The 13,845-nt window shown below is 39.0% G+C and overlaps 1 protein-coding gene across 1 annotated transcript in view; it reads left to right on the top strand.

Annotated features, from left to right (window-relative positions):
• The window catches only part of PITPNC1 (phosphatidylinositol transfer protein cytoplasmic 1), a 77,534-nt gene that overhangs the window by 18,257 nt on the left and 45,432 nt on the right, over positions 1 to 13,845 (top strand). The gene's annotated exons all lie outside the window — the stretch shown is intronic.

Genomic DNA, 13,845 nt, shown 5'->3' on the forward strand with positions numbered 1-13,845 from the left:
GTGAGTTAATAGTAAAAAACATGGCCTCTGTTCTTCATTCAGCTTGGGCGATTCCATTGTCTTCTGTGGATATAAAAATCTTAAAACCTCTCCTTTTCAGGAGAAAACCTCTTTTCCTCATCAGAAAATGAAAGCCTCCCATGACACAAAGGCAGGAATCCCAGCAGGCTCTGCTATGCTCCGCATTCAAATAGGAATGACATCAATAGATGTTGGGACCTTTTTGGTTTGCTGGTCATGCTGTCCTGCAGTGGCCGTAGTCCTGAGACTGGTGGCCCATGGAAGCCTTCACTGTCAGTGATGGGGAAATATGCAAATATAATAATCTTATGAATCATCTTTTATAAGGTGTTACTGTAGTCTGAGACTGAATTACAAGCCACCAAACATGCAAATCACGTTTGTGTGAGTGACAGAGTGAGGGTGTCCCTGTGTTTAAGTAGGGCATTACTCAAAATAGTTCTATTCCAGCTTTCCATGGGAAAGTACTTTCTGTTCAGCAAGATGTTTTCTTTCTCTACCTAGTCATCAAAACCACCATCAATCCCATTTCCAGTGAGGCAAGCCTCTGTGGAATGTGACATTTGTTAGTTCCCTTACCTGATAAGAGCTGTATACCTGGATTTGTACAGAATGCAGTTCCTTTTTTTTTTTTCTTAATGTATTTTTCATGCTTGAAAAAGGGCTTGTTCAGGAGAACTTTCCCTAAAAATTTATTTTCTGGCTCGATGCAGGAAAGGCAAATTCAATCTTTCTGTTGTTTTCAAGCACCTTAATGCAGAGGAGGAGATAGGAGTGGGTTTGTTGGAGTCGTGAAATAGAGCATGTGGTTGGAAATAATTCAAAGGTAACCTCCTGCAGTATTTCTGCATCTGTTGGAAAAAAGAACATGATTATAGCACACAACCCTCAGGTGAAATTGCAGAATTTACATACTACAAGACTAGAATCTACTGTGCAGGTTATGATCGTGCCACCAGTTTAGTGAATGGGTTTGGTGGGATTCACAATGTAAAATTAAAGTCTATATTGGCTGTAAACTTCTTATTCAATGCTCCTGGATCCTCAGGCTTGATCTTCTTTTTTCTGCATGCATGGGATTTGCACAGGCATCAAGAATTTCATACTAATATATAAATCTGTCAGTTGACTTGGTCATATAACAAACAAGAACCCAGTGAACAAAGAATAAAACTCCCCCTCCATCCTCCCCAGTATCCAGAAGTGTAATTACATCACAGATACATCATTGCATATTTGGGTATAGGAAGAAGCTTTAAGATGTTACAGAACACAGAAAATAATGTGTCGTTTTTATATTGCTTTAAATGGCTTCAGTTTGTCCTGTAGAATGAAATGTTCTCATTATTCATTTTTTGCATTTTCTATGAGTTTAAACAGTTATGATGATGCTCCAATTTAGTTTGAAGTACTAAAGGGGATGTATTAATTGCAAGTGTTAGTACCATTGTCTGTGCCCTTCTGAACATCAAATTCGTGGTTTGAGTTAATGGAGGTTAAAAGGAATTTTAAGTGCTGCTTTAATGAGGACAGACACTGACATCTTTTGATACCTTGTATCTCATTTAAGTCCTATGCCTATCTGATATACTATTATAGTGGTGCCCGCTAGTGCTTCCGTAATTATGGGCCTGTCAGCATTTCCATTACAAACCCCTATATTACAGCCAAAAATATCACTCCAGGATGAAGTTTGTACAAAGCCTTTCAGCCTCCAATGAAGAAGCTTTCAAAATTAATTTGGCTGCTTCTCCAATTTAAAACATGAAGTTTTGCTGTTGCTTACTCTACTCTGTATTGATGTCTTGTGGGGGGTTTTGCTGTTGCTTACTCTGCTCTCAATTAATGTCTTCTTTAGAGAAAGAAACCAAAATACTGCTGTTTGTTTCCTATAGCGCGAATATAACACATCCAAAAGATAAGAATTGAAATCTGAATGCTTTTATTGAACCACAAATGAGAAAAAAGGGGCAGCAAAAGCAGGAAGAAGGAAAAAGCACCTCTGCGAGCTGCCACCCTGTTTCAGTGTTCATAGGCAACCTGTCTACAAGGATTTCAGTAGCCTGTGTCTTTTATCATAGATTCCAGAACAGTAATCAAATCATAATTTCATTTTTTATCACCATAGACTGGTTTAATAATTATCATTTAAGGGTTCAAGGACAAGCACTTAGAAAATAGGAGGTGCCAAAATTAACATTACCCATGCAGTTTTGCTTTTTGGATCTATTTTCCATGAAGCTGGTTCCTGGCAAGGCTGGGCAATGCTCAAGTCGACACCATTGTCTCATTATAGAATTCTATTGTCTTTTTCAGTGATTTACTACCCATCTCTGAAGTTGGAATCACTCTCTCATAGGTTTGAGTGCTGATTATCATTTAAGTGTCTGAATGTTTTACCAAACATTAATCAATTTATTTTCATTACACTTTCATAAAATGAACAGATTTTCTAATTTTACAGATGATGAACATCTGCATTGAGACTTTGAGTTGAAAATATTAGCTTATTTTGAACATTTAACACTTGGAAACTGATTTTTCAAGTGGAATTATATAGCCCATTCAAAACACAGTTCTCATTTACTTTAGCTATCTGGTAAATAGTTAGCATTTGTTTGAACCAGATCTGTGTCACATGGGGTACCTAGATGGTGAGGAACAAGGGGTAACAATTGCTTGTGAAGAATTTGGGTTTAAGCAATTTGCCTTACCTAGATTTCTTAATTTCTGTCATTTCTCATCCTTATGCATCACAACTGGGAGCTGTTGTGCTGGTGATGCCCAGAGGACACGTGCTGATGTGGATTCTTCAGTTCATATGACCTTGAGCTGGCACAGTTCTCCTTTCCCAGTCTGTTTTTCAGCTCTTCAGCAAATGAAGCAGAAGCCCTATGTAAAATCATCTACATTAGTATGCAGCGACTTCAAAGAGGAAGGAGAAGTGGTACATGATTATTTAATTGTGCCATGATGTTTATGTACACAAGGGCACCAATATCCAGTAAGCCATCCATCACTGTTCCCGTAAGTTGGTAAGATTTCCTTAAGCATAGCTTTTGTTTGTAATTATTTAGGGGCTTTTAAAACATTCTGAGGAAAAGAAAAGCTTGGCTACATAGAATGGTTTGGGTTGGAAGGGACCTTTAAAGGTCATCTAATGCAATCCCCCTGCAAGGAGCAGGGGCACCATGTGATACGGGATCATATGGCCTAATGTGAGTGCCCATCTGTATTATCAGTATTAGAACCTTGAGATGCACTGCACAGACTTCTGCCCTTGAGGTAATGGAGTAGTAGATAAAATAATAATTTTAAAGGTACATAATAGCATATGATAGAAGAGAATAAGCAATAGGGAAAAAAAGTGTGATAACATACAAGGAAAATATGTATCCTATATATAGTAGGATCTGTGAGAGGCTTGAGAGTGTGCAAGAAAAAACCTGTGTTTTGATAATTCTCCTGGAAAGCTCTAACGAGCTTCTGTTGAGAATATGGACTGTATTTGCAAAAGCTTGAATTTGAAGGTTTATATTTAGCCAAGGGGCTAAATATGAGTAGATTTTCATGAGAATAGCAGAAGTATTTATGCAAAGACTACATGTCTGCTGAGTTTCAAGTCCTTTTTCTAGCCCACTCAAGACATGAGAGCTTTCCAAAGGAAAAAAATTACAGCACTTATTTCCAGTACAATAAATATTATGTTTAATTTAATAATTACTATTATTCTTACACATTCCAGAGCCATTCTGATTGTGGCTTTCTCAGCCTAAAGTAGATGCATGCAGCTAAAATTTAGCAGAGTTGTTACCAACAAGAGAACAATCTCTTCTAATGGAAGTTGTCAGCAAGCTTAATGATAGGTAATCTGTTACTTTCTGTGCTTATGCTTTAGATATAAATCTCTTCAGTGTGAATGGTTCGTTTTCATATTACCATTGCTGGTGGCATAAACTTTAAATACAGTTCTGTTAACAGGAAAACACTGCTACTTATTTACACAGTTTACTGCCCATGTCAATTGTAAAATAAATAGTTGATGGTAACATGAACTTGTGTTTTACTTAACTGGCAACGACCTGCTACAGTATCAACATCGTTGATAGCAATATAAACAGTAGAGCTGGTAAATACACAACACATTCACTAACCTGCTTCACTGGAGTTATTGTCAGGGCAATACTAAGTGAAACTGCCAGCTGCTTACGGTATTTTAGGCCAGATTAATAAATACAGTGACCATCTTCAAGTCAAATTCGGATGAGTAGGAGATGAGAGTAGTTATCTGGCTTCAGTTACAAACTCATTTATCCTTCATTCAAAACAATACTAATACAACAAAAGTCAAAGTTACCAAAAATTAAGAAGGAGCTAAGAATGCAGGCACACTTGGGAGTGCAGTATTGCAGTCAGTTATCTACACCTGCAAGTGTGAGGCTGCAATCTAGCCATGGTAGTACAGAGCAGGTGAGCCAAACAAATCAGCCCATGCTGAGCTTGCACTGCAGTAAATGTCTGTATTTTTATTATTATCAATACTGTTTCATAGATTATTTGCTCCCCCTTAAATCTCATCTTCTTTAAACACCATCCTCATATAACCTTCTAAAAACACATCTCATCTTTCATTTCAAGAAAATCTAAAGTTGTTCCACTTCTTTGAGCTTCTCACTAGTTATTTCTACAGATCTTTAAGCTGACGGTGTTATCTGAGAGATTTCAGATTAATTTCTTCTATGTTTTAGTATATTTCTGAAAGGATAAAATACTGCCTTTTGCTCATGGTTTTGTATTCTTGAGTGGGAATTGCAGTTCTAGGAGTTTCCATGAGCTTGATGTGACGACTAGAAAACAATTTTGAAGCCAATATCCAATGGCAACCTGAGAATTTGTTTAATGTCACTTTTCCTTGTCATTGGAAAGGGAAATGTCAGTCAGATGGCTTCAGTGAAACATTTGATCTGCGGTTGAGTGGAGAGGCAAGCGTGTCTCTGCAAGCTTCCCTTTGGGACTGCTTGCGTTGCTAGGCTTGTAAAAGTGCATATTGTGCTTTGTTGTTGCCCTCAATGCATGTCTTCACGGAGATGAAATAGAAATACCGCAGTGGCGTCTTCCAGTTAATCACGTGGCAAGTATCCTCTAACGTAGAAAACTGTTTCTCATCACTCTGACTTCACAACCACCTCAGCTGCAAAGATAAAAGCATCCATTTTGTGAAGGCTGATGGTTTTGTGATACAAATCTCACCAATAGATAGAAAGAGGAAGAAAATAATGTAAAAATGGAATGGCAGAAGAGCACAGTATTTCAGCTGGGCTTGATTACCTTCAATAGTAAGTGGAAAACAAGTGCTGGTTTTATGCTCCTGATGTAATGAAATTACTGAATTATCCTTTCATGCCTACAGGTCCAAAAAAAAAAAAAAGGAAACGAGTAAACTTGATCCTTCATAGGTATTTATTCATATAAAGGAATCTTTAGTCATTCCTGGGGAAGTCAGTTGTCAGGTAGTTGGGGTTGTCAGGTCTTTGTTGCAGAGTGAAGGACTAGAATAACAGTATCAGCAGCAAGCCTCAAGTTCAAACCTTGTGGCTGCAGAAGAGTGTGCTCTGTCTCTGGTGTTTAAGGCAGTATAGCCAGGTAATACAGGAAAAGCTAGCAAAGACAAACCCAAGGCTGAAACTCTGGCTTTCATTTCCTCCCTTCCACATATTATGATCAAGTTCTGTAATACCAATCTATTTGTTCTCAGCATCCTCTGAGATGTAAAAGAGCAGCTCTGACCCTTCACTGAATTAAATTGAATTAAACACTCTGCCCTTTTGGAAGGCTTATTTGGTTGTCAGACCTCAGCTTTTGTCTTCTGTTGATGGTTATTATGTGTTTATGTGCTAGAAATTATTGAAGGACTAAGAAAATAAAGCAATAATCAGTCACGCTTCCCGGCCTCTGTAGCTTTGATATCACTGAGTGCCATGGGAAAATGACATGAAAACACCATATTGTCATCCAGCAGCCTTGAGTGCAGTCTTGCGTCTTTCCTTAAGTGAACTTAACTTTGCTTTGCAACAGTAAGTCCTCTTTTGTGTTTAGGCCTCACTTTAAGCTTCTTAGATTTTTTTAAATAGTATTTACTGGTTTTGGCAATCGAAATTTAAAGAAACAAGTTGCAATCAAAAAGTTTGGTTTGATTTTTTTCCCCCCTTTTTGGCATTAAATATGATTTTTAAGATCAGTGCATTATCTGCTCTATTTTATTGTAACACCATGGGTGTTTTTTCTTTATTAAGTAATTTAATGTATGTCTCTTGGTTTCTTTTTTGGTGTGAGTTCTTTGGACATCCAGATTATATCAGGTAGAGCTATTGAGCTATTCAGGATCATAAGTGAATGGGCACATGACAGTTTTAGTGGAGTCAACTAGAGGATACACTTCCAGTATACAAACCCATAACTGCTTGTGTGCATGCACACATCCCACTGGAAGTGCCAGATTTCTTCCCACATATTGCCCTACTTGTCAGCATTTGTGCTCACAGCAAGACAACCATTTGGCTCCAACAGAAGTAACACTGCAAGCTTCCCACAGAGCCAAACTGATAGCTGGCTCTCAGTGACAGTTGTGACCAATTAAGACAGCAAATTTCTCATTACCATCCTTTCAAAGAGGAGAATTTTAGACACTAATTTCCTTGGGTTTAACTACTTGTATACAGCCTGGATAGAGGAAAAGATTCAAGAAGTCCTGGGTAGCCTGGTAGTCTGCAGTGGCAGGGACTGGCTTTGATAATCCAGCATTGGGAAGCACGTATATCAGATCCTAATGAGAAAGATGAAACTAAAGAATATGCCTGCTCTGCTGTGTAGCTTTAATTTATCTGTCTGAGGTGCTGGATGGCAGTTCAGCCATGGCAGTGAGGAATTCACAGCCTGCCCAGATGGTTATCTGCTTCTCAGGAGAATTGTGCAGTCCACGCTGAGCACAGGGCAAAACAACAACAGCAGAAAAAGAGAAATAGAGAATTTAGGTTTCAGAGTTGGGTAATTAACCATGAACATTCCTTGTATGTATTCATTCCATGCAGTGAATGCGAGAGAGGGAGGAATGGGGTATTACAAAGATTAACGAGTATTGGAAAGTGGATCCTGCAATAAGAATTTGCCAGGAGCTCTCATCAAAACTATCCTCTGGCCTGTCTAAAATATTCCTAGACAGGCTCCAGACCCCAGGTCCTGCTTAATTCCATATTTCCTTGTTTTGGGAACACTTTGTAGGTGCTGTGACATCCCCTCCCCCTCTTCCTGCTGCAAAGGTTTTCAAACAGGGAAGAGATTCACATTAAAACAGCCTGAGAAGCTGAGCACTAGAGCACTTAAGTGTGTTAGGAAATGCTTCAGCATGCGTTTGCTCAGCCTTTGAGTTATAGAATGAAGCACTGAGTATTCACATGCAGGTTTAGCATTATCTGCTTAAGAAAACTGGTAGTTCATAAAGTTTTTAGGGTAAAAAATGCTTTACTAAAAATGTTTCACTGTCACACACCTGTAGAAATAAAGAACATCTTAAAGTAGTATAAAAGTGACATTTGCACTTAGAAGTAATGCTGTTGTATACTGTTAGGAATGTTTGACTGAACCACATCCATTTAAAGGTATGCTAGACTACAGTTTGATTACTGACTGGCCTGGGAGACCAGTTTGTAGTGAGATTCATTCATGTTTTAATCTTTTCTTCCATCTTTTCCCTTAATTATACCTTTCTGTGTTTCCCGAGGAATAATTCACAGCCACATAACGTATGTCAAAGTGTTCTATAAACTCATCTGAATACTTTATTTCTGTGAGAAGTAGGAAGTTCATCAAATGAGGAGATGATGAACTAGGGGAAGCTATGTCTGCGTGCAACCACTGTGTTCTTGCTATCTGCTCTTGCTGCATGCTATAAAAAGAGTATTAGACAAAGAGCTTTCATTGGGTTGCCATTGTGGCAACCACTTCCTCCCTCTGAGCCTGAACCAATGACTTGGTGAGAGTTTGTTTGAGTAGTAGAAGGCCGTGGGGTAGCAGGAAAGGAAGCAATGACATCTTTTAACTGTATTTTTAGACTATGGTGAGAGGGGTTGGTTTTGTTTAGCTCTTGTAGGAGGGGGAAGGTTTGGTTTGGGGTTTTGGGTGCTTTTTGTTATTGGGGTCTACAGCAGAATGCTCCAGATTAATTCTCCATCTTTTGTACAAAACCATCTTTTTCTAAGTCTTATGCATTTGAGCTCTGTGTTTTCCACTTTAAACATGTGTCTATACCAGCAGCTTACAGCCTTGCTGTAACCTTACAGTACTTGCCCAAACTGTAATCACGTGAGTATCTCAGAGCACTCTGCTGTAATTTGAAGGCCTGGGGGCAGAAAACCAGGTCCTCTATAGAGAGATTTTATCTATTTATACATTCTGTTGTTATGGTTTTCAGCTTTATTCCCTGGTGCTACTGTACACCATGAACTCTTATACCCAAAGGACTGGTTCCAAATGACGCAGCTGGCTCTAACTAATGAGGAAGTGGTTAACTTGGGAGTAGCAAGTGCAGAAAAGCTGTTTGTTCGCTTACGTTCAAAGCTGTCTGGAGTCAACAGGAGTCTTTCCACTGAACTCAACAGGATCTGTTCCAGCTGAAGTGGCCTTTTAGAAACTTCCCTGTTGCAGAAGGTTTGAACACCAGAGAACATTCTTTGCAGTAAAAAGATATTCCCACTTGCAAGTACTGAGAAACTGTTTTCTCTGTTACTTGTGGTATACAGGCTGCTTCAGAAGGGTGCTCAGGCCAGCACAGAACCAGGAGCTGCTCATTTGTTTGCTGTTGCTAATGTCAATGGCTGCAATTGCTGGTATCCAGCAGAGGTAGAGCAGCAATATCTATCCTACAAGTTTTTTAGTTCCCTGGTATATTGTCAAGGCTCCATTTGTAGCGTTGGATTCTATTACAGGCTGCATATCTTCATTGATAGATTGCCAGCTATGGCTTACAGCTCCTGTGCAAAAAGATTGTAGGCAGAATATAGGTATTTATTTGCAGTATAAGCCCAAGAAATTCTGTTCCATTTACCCCAAGCATCATCACTTTAACTCTGTTAGTATGTGTAACTTTCTTAGGGAAAGGTGATTACCTCCCTGTGTGTATGCTGGAATGATGTATTTTTGACTGTGTGAAGGTTTGAGGGATTGTGCCTGGGTCCTCATAAATATTTAAGTTTCTAATGAAATTGTTAAGTTGGTTTGCAGTCCTTCAATTTACTGGATTCCTCAGAATAATGATGTTGTGTTATATATCGTGTGTTCTGGCAGGCAAGATGCATTGCTTTGATATCGGCTTTAAAGTTTTCACTGGCATTTTGCAGATAAAACAGTTAAAAGTGGACATGAACATTACTGCATTTGAGATTTCAGTAGCTGGATTTTTTAAATCCATGCGCTATAAAGACACAACATATTGTAAAAGGTCTTATTTCTCTAATCTGTGTAAGTACCATGAACCTGTGTAATTCTGTTGCGTTAGTTAAAATCTGCAGCTTTGCTGTAATTTTCTGTATCTCCCGTGTACTGTTTCCAAGTTCAGTTCCAGAGGAGGTGCTGGTAGTGTTTTGTTATGTCCACATCTTTCCTGCCAGGATTTGTTTGGGATCTGACCCTGGTCAGTAAAACCAGACAAGCACTGGTAGAATGCTTAATGCTGTGACACCATCTGTCAAAAACATCTGGACACCACATAGCTTTGCGTTTCTGGGTTATGATAAACTTGAATTAAGCATATAGAGTCCTTGGCAGGAATTCCTTGTCTTCATCCTCCTTTTATTCTTCATGTGGTATTGAAAGAATGTCTGATCTGGAGGCTTTGGAGTCTGTCAGTCAGGAATGTGCTTCTTCCTGGAAGTTGTGCTTATACTTACGTAAGAGCTTCCGTTCTCTGTTGTGCTGGAAAGCAGGAATTCTGCTCATCTGTGTATTGTAAAAGTATTTGTACCTTCAAGGGGGAGAAGTTTTAAATGGAAGGCTCTGTATTCTCTGATTAGCCCAGGCACAGACATTAGATGGCACATCTTGTCCCGAGCATCCTCCCTTTGCTGGCATGTGCGCTCACAGATGTCACAGTCGCATTGCGTTCTGCAGCAAACTTCAAGTTTCTTGCCCGGGAGTTTATTTGGCTGCAGTTTTGTTTTTCCATAAACCAATAGCAAGCAGACAGATTTCTACCCTAAATGTACTTGCTGCATTATATTATGCAAAAAAAGAAAAAGGCATCAGTGCAAAAGGAGTAAGTTGCTACAGTAGTGGCTTATTTCAGCATGTTTGGGGGGGGGGTTGTCACTTGCAGACTTAGAGGGTAGGTTCTTAACTTCAAAATGTTTGTTCTAATGAACTAAAATGGGAACAATATATCTTCTTTTGGTATTAGCTCTGAGATTTCAGAGTGTTTTATAAATCTGGGGATGGGAAGGAAAGTATGTCTTCATTTCCTTCTTATATAACTCAAGCCTTGCTCTCATGTACTTCTTTTCATCAGATGACTTCGGATAACCATAATATCTTCATCACCCTGATCTCTAGGTTAGGCACAGAGATGTAGGAGTGACCTCAGCTATTTGCAGACACAGGGTTGTGTTTAACATTATTTTTATCTTCAGGATGCAGGCATAAAGCAATCGTGTTGTAAAATCGAATTGAGGTCAGTTTTATTTTAGAAGATCAGAAAGTAAGATGAAGCATTTGTGATAACAACATGAAATGTTCTGGACTGTGAATATATTTTTGCGCCCCTGGAAGTAGCAAACAATTTCACTTCTGGCTAAGGTATCAGAAGGCAGGTTGGGTTTGTCTCATTCAGCTTGTAAACAGTAAGTTCTAAATTCTCATACTTAAGTTTTCTCATTGTAGGTTGTGTACCCTAAGAAAGTTCTTTTTTTCATATCTATAAGCAGAGTTCTACTGCCTAAAATGCATCATAAGGAACTTGCTTGCCAAAAAATGTAATTGCAGGATTATTCCCCTCTGTGATTCTGGCAAAGTTTATGGAATTCTTTGTAGTCTCTTTGGTGCTTCTAAACTCAAAGTTGACGGGCACAATTTTTTTCTGAAAGCATCATATTCTCTGCACTGGAAAGCTGATGGTTTTGCTATGGGAGAGATTATTCCAAGTCACAAAATGAGTAATTACTGAAGAAGAGTAATTAGAGAGAAGAAGCCTGAGGGGAAAGAAGTTCTAGTTAAACATTAAGCAAATGCCATAAGCCATGCAAAGAGAGAGAAATGATTTATGAAGGTATGAGTAGATGCACACGTGCTTGGTCTGTTTATGGTTAGAGATAACCCAAACTCCCAAGTCCATTTCTGCACTTGTTTGAATGGGTCAGAGGATATTTGCAACTCTGAATACTCCCAGCTTAAACCGAGCTGAATTAAAAGAAATAATTTAAACATCATTTAAGCATGCAGATATTTAAGCATCCTGCACTTGAGAGGAGTTAACCTTTATGTTCAAACTCTGCTTTGAGGCTCAAGCTCTGTGATGTATCGCATGGTCAGGCTCTCCACAGCACTTCCTTTCTCTAGCCCACAGAAATGTGTTTAATGTATATGCGCACTAGATTCTTCTCTGATTTTCCCAAAAAAAAATCTTATTTATTTTAATAGAAAGCCACATCAGAGTTTTTGCTCTTTCACAAGCTTCTCCACCACCGTCACTAATCCATGGAGAATGTCACTGCGAGTGAACAGATTCACGTGTCACCCTCTGTATAGAGTAGGTGCACGTGACTACAATCTCATGAATGAATAGTGGCTAATAAATAAAATATGCTTTGGTGTTGACTTAGGAAAACTATCAATAGTATTTGATAGATATCAGTCCAGTTTTGCACTGTAAGGCTAAGTAAATTGTGCCTGAGAAGCAATAAGCTTTAGATAAGGCATGAAGTGTTTGTGGCTTAACCAAAGGCAGGTGCTTGTAAGTAGGGAACAGTAGATGAGAAGTGTTTCAGGATGTATTACTGACAGACTGTAAGTGGTCAATCCACACAGTAAGTCCCTTTTAGCTGTTCTTTCTGGTTTTGTGAACAGAGGGCATTTTAGCCTCATGAAAATGTATATGCATCCTTTGTAGGAAATCCATGTATCTTCATAAATCTGAATAATAGAATATTGCTGGTATTTCTGTAGGAAGCACACAGTGTAAACGGTTGAAAAATGTAACCAGCTGACTCACTGTAAAATATTGTTAATAAAAACTGATTCTTCAGAATTGTATGAGCTTGTAAACAGCTGGCTTTTTTCAATAGCACAGCTGGGGTGGAAACATGAAATTACTGCCGTTGGAGCAGGACATGAGCTATATTTGGCAAAGCATTTGCATGAAAGCTGAAAACGTGCAACTTAATTTTCATTTATTTTAATTTTCATTGCACACCTATTAGCCACAGATCTGGACCTGCTCCTCTTGATTTCAGTATCACTCCTGCACGTTGCAAGCCATTATGTGCCAGGAAGCTGTACATTTATAGAGAAGACCATGCTGCTTTAGCTGAAAATGCTAGAGGAGGATACTGTCTTTCTGAACGTGCAGTGTGTTGTTGCTGAGCTGTCACTCACAGGGATTGAAGCAGATGAAGTATCTGAAGGATGTAATTTCTTCCTTGAAAAGGCAAAGCAAACGTGAAAGCAGGAAGACTTGCACTTCACAGCATGCGAGCTGTTCCTGCCGCAACTGTTTGTTTGTGAGGCTACAAAAGCATGTTCCCATGGGTGTGGGCAATGCTGAAGAGGACTGCTGATGCAAGTCAGCAGATGTGTAGTGCATTGTGAACCACGGGTGCAGGCAGGAATTAATGAAAAGAAAACTTTCAAGCCAAACCCTAAACTTTAACTAGTCAGACTCTTTACTAGGGTAAAGTGACATTACACCACTAAATGACTTGCATGATTTTCTAGGGCCTCAAATCACAGCAGTACATCATACTTCCATGCAGATTTTAGGACCTAGATGTTTATAGTTGCTACTACAGTATTCCTGGTTAAGTTTTCTATAGACCTTGTTAATCTGGCTGGCTTTTAAATGAAATTACTTTAAACCATTTGTTGTCTGCTCGCTCAGAAAGTGGTGTTGCCTTCCTGACAGCTCGTTCTGTGCTTTCCCATCCTAGCTTTAATTTAGTCTAAGGCCTACTAGGCAGGCAAATTACTACACAGGCAAGGTCAGCTCCCTCATTTGTGCTGTGCTGAAGCAATGGAAATCTTGTAACAGGGACAGCATTTTGCCAGAAATTAAATCTTTACTATTTATTTGGCATAGGAGGTTTTACACAGATCACTGTCCTGAGCAGTAATGGCATAAATCCCATCAAATCATCTGTAGACAAAATAACCCTTTGAAATACTTCACTTTAATTCTCTTGCATCTATTATTTATCCTGCTGTCTTGGTTTCTCATACGGCTTCTCTCTCCTCTGCACATTTTTCTCACTGCTGGGTTTTCTGCATTCCCTTGCTCAATTCAGATTGTTCCTACAACTGGTTTTCAAGAGCAACTACACCTTTAAGAGGTTTAAACTCAAAGATAAAATCACACTTGGAACTGTGCAACTGTGACACCTCACTAATAATCTGTAATTAGATAAAGTCAGTCATGTAGATTTTGGGTGTTATTCCTTCTTGTAACGTGTCAATTCTATTGTTTCAGAAGGTTGATTGATCTTTTGTGTGCGTCAAAATAGATCTGCAGTTGAAGACAATAACTTAGAAGGCTACCCTTGCTTCTGGAGCTGCTGTATTTTGTGCCTC

Source organism: Pezoporus flaviventris, unplaced genomic scaffold (assembly GCF_033815535.1).
Source record: "Pezoporus flaviventris isolate CSIRO_AGI_PZ_B2104156 unplaced genomic scaffold, CSIRO_AGI_Pfla_v1 ptg000020l, whole genome shotgun sequence".
NCBI lineage: Eukaryota > Metazoa > Chordata > Aves > Psittaciformes > Psittacidae > Pezoporus > Pezoporus flaviventris.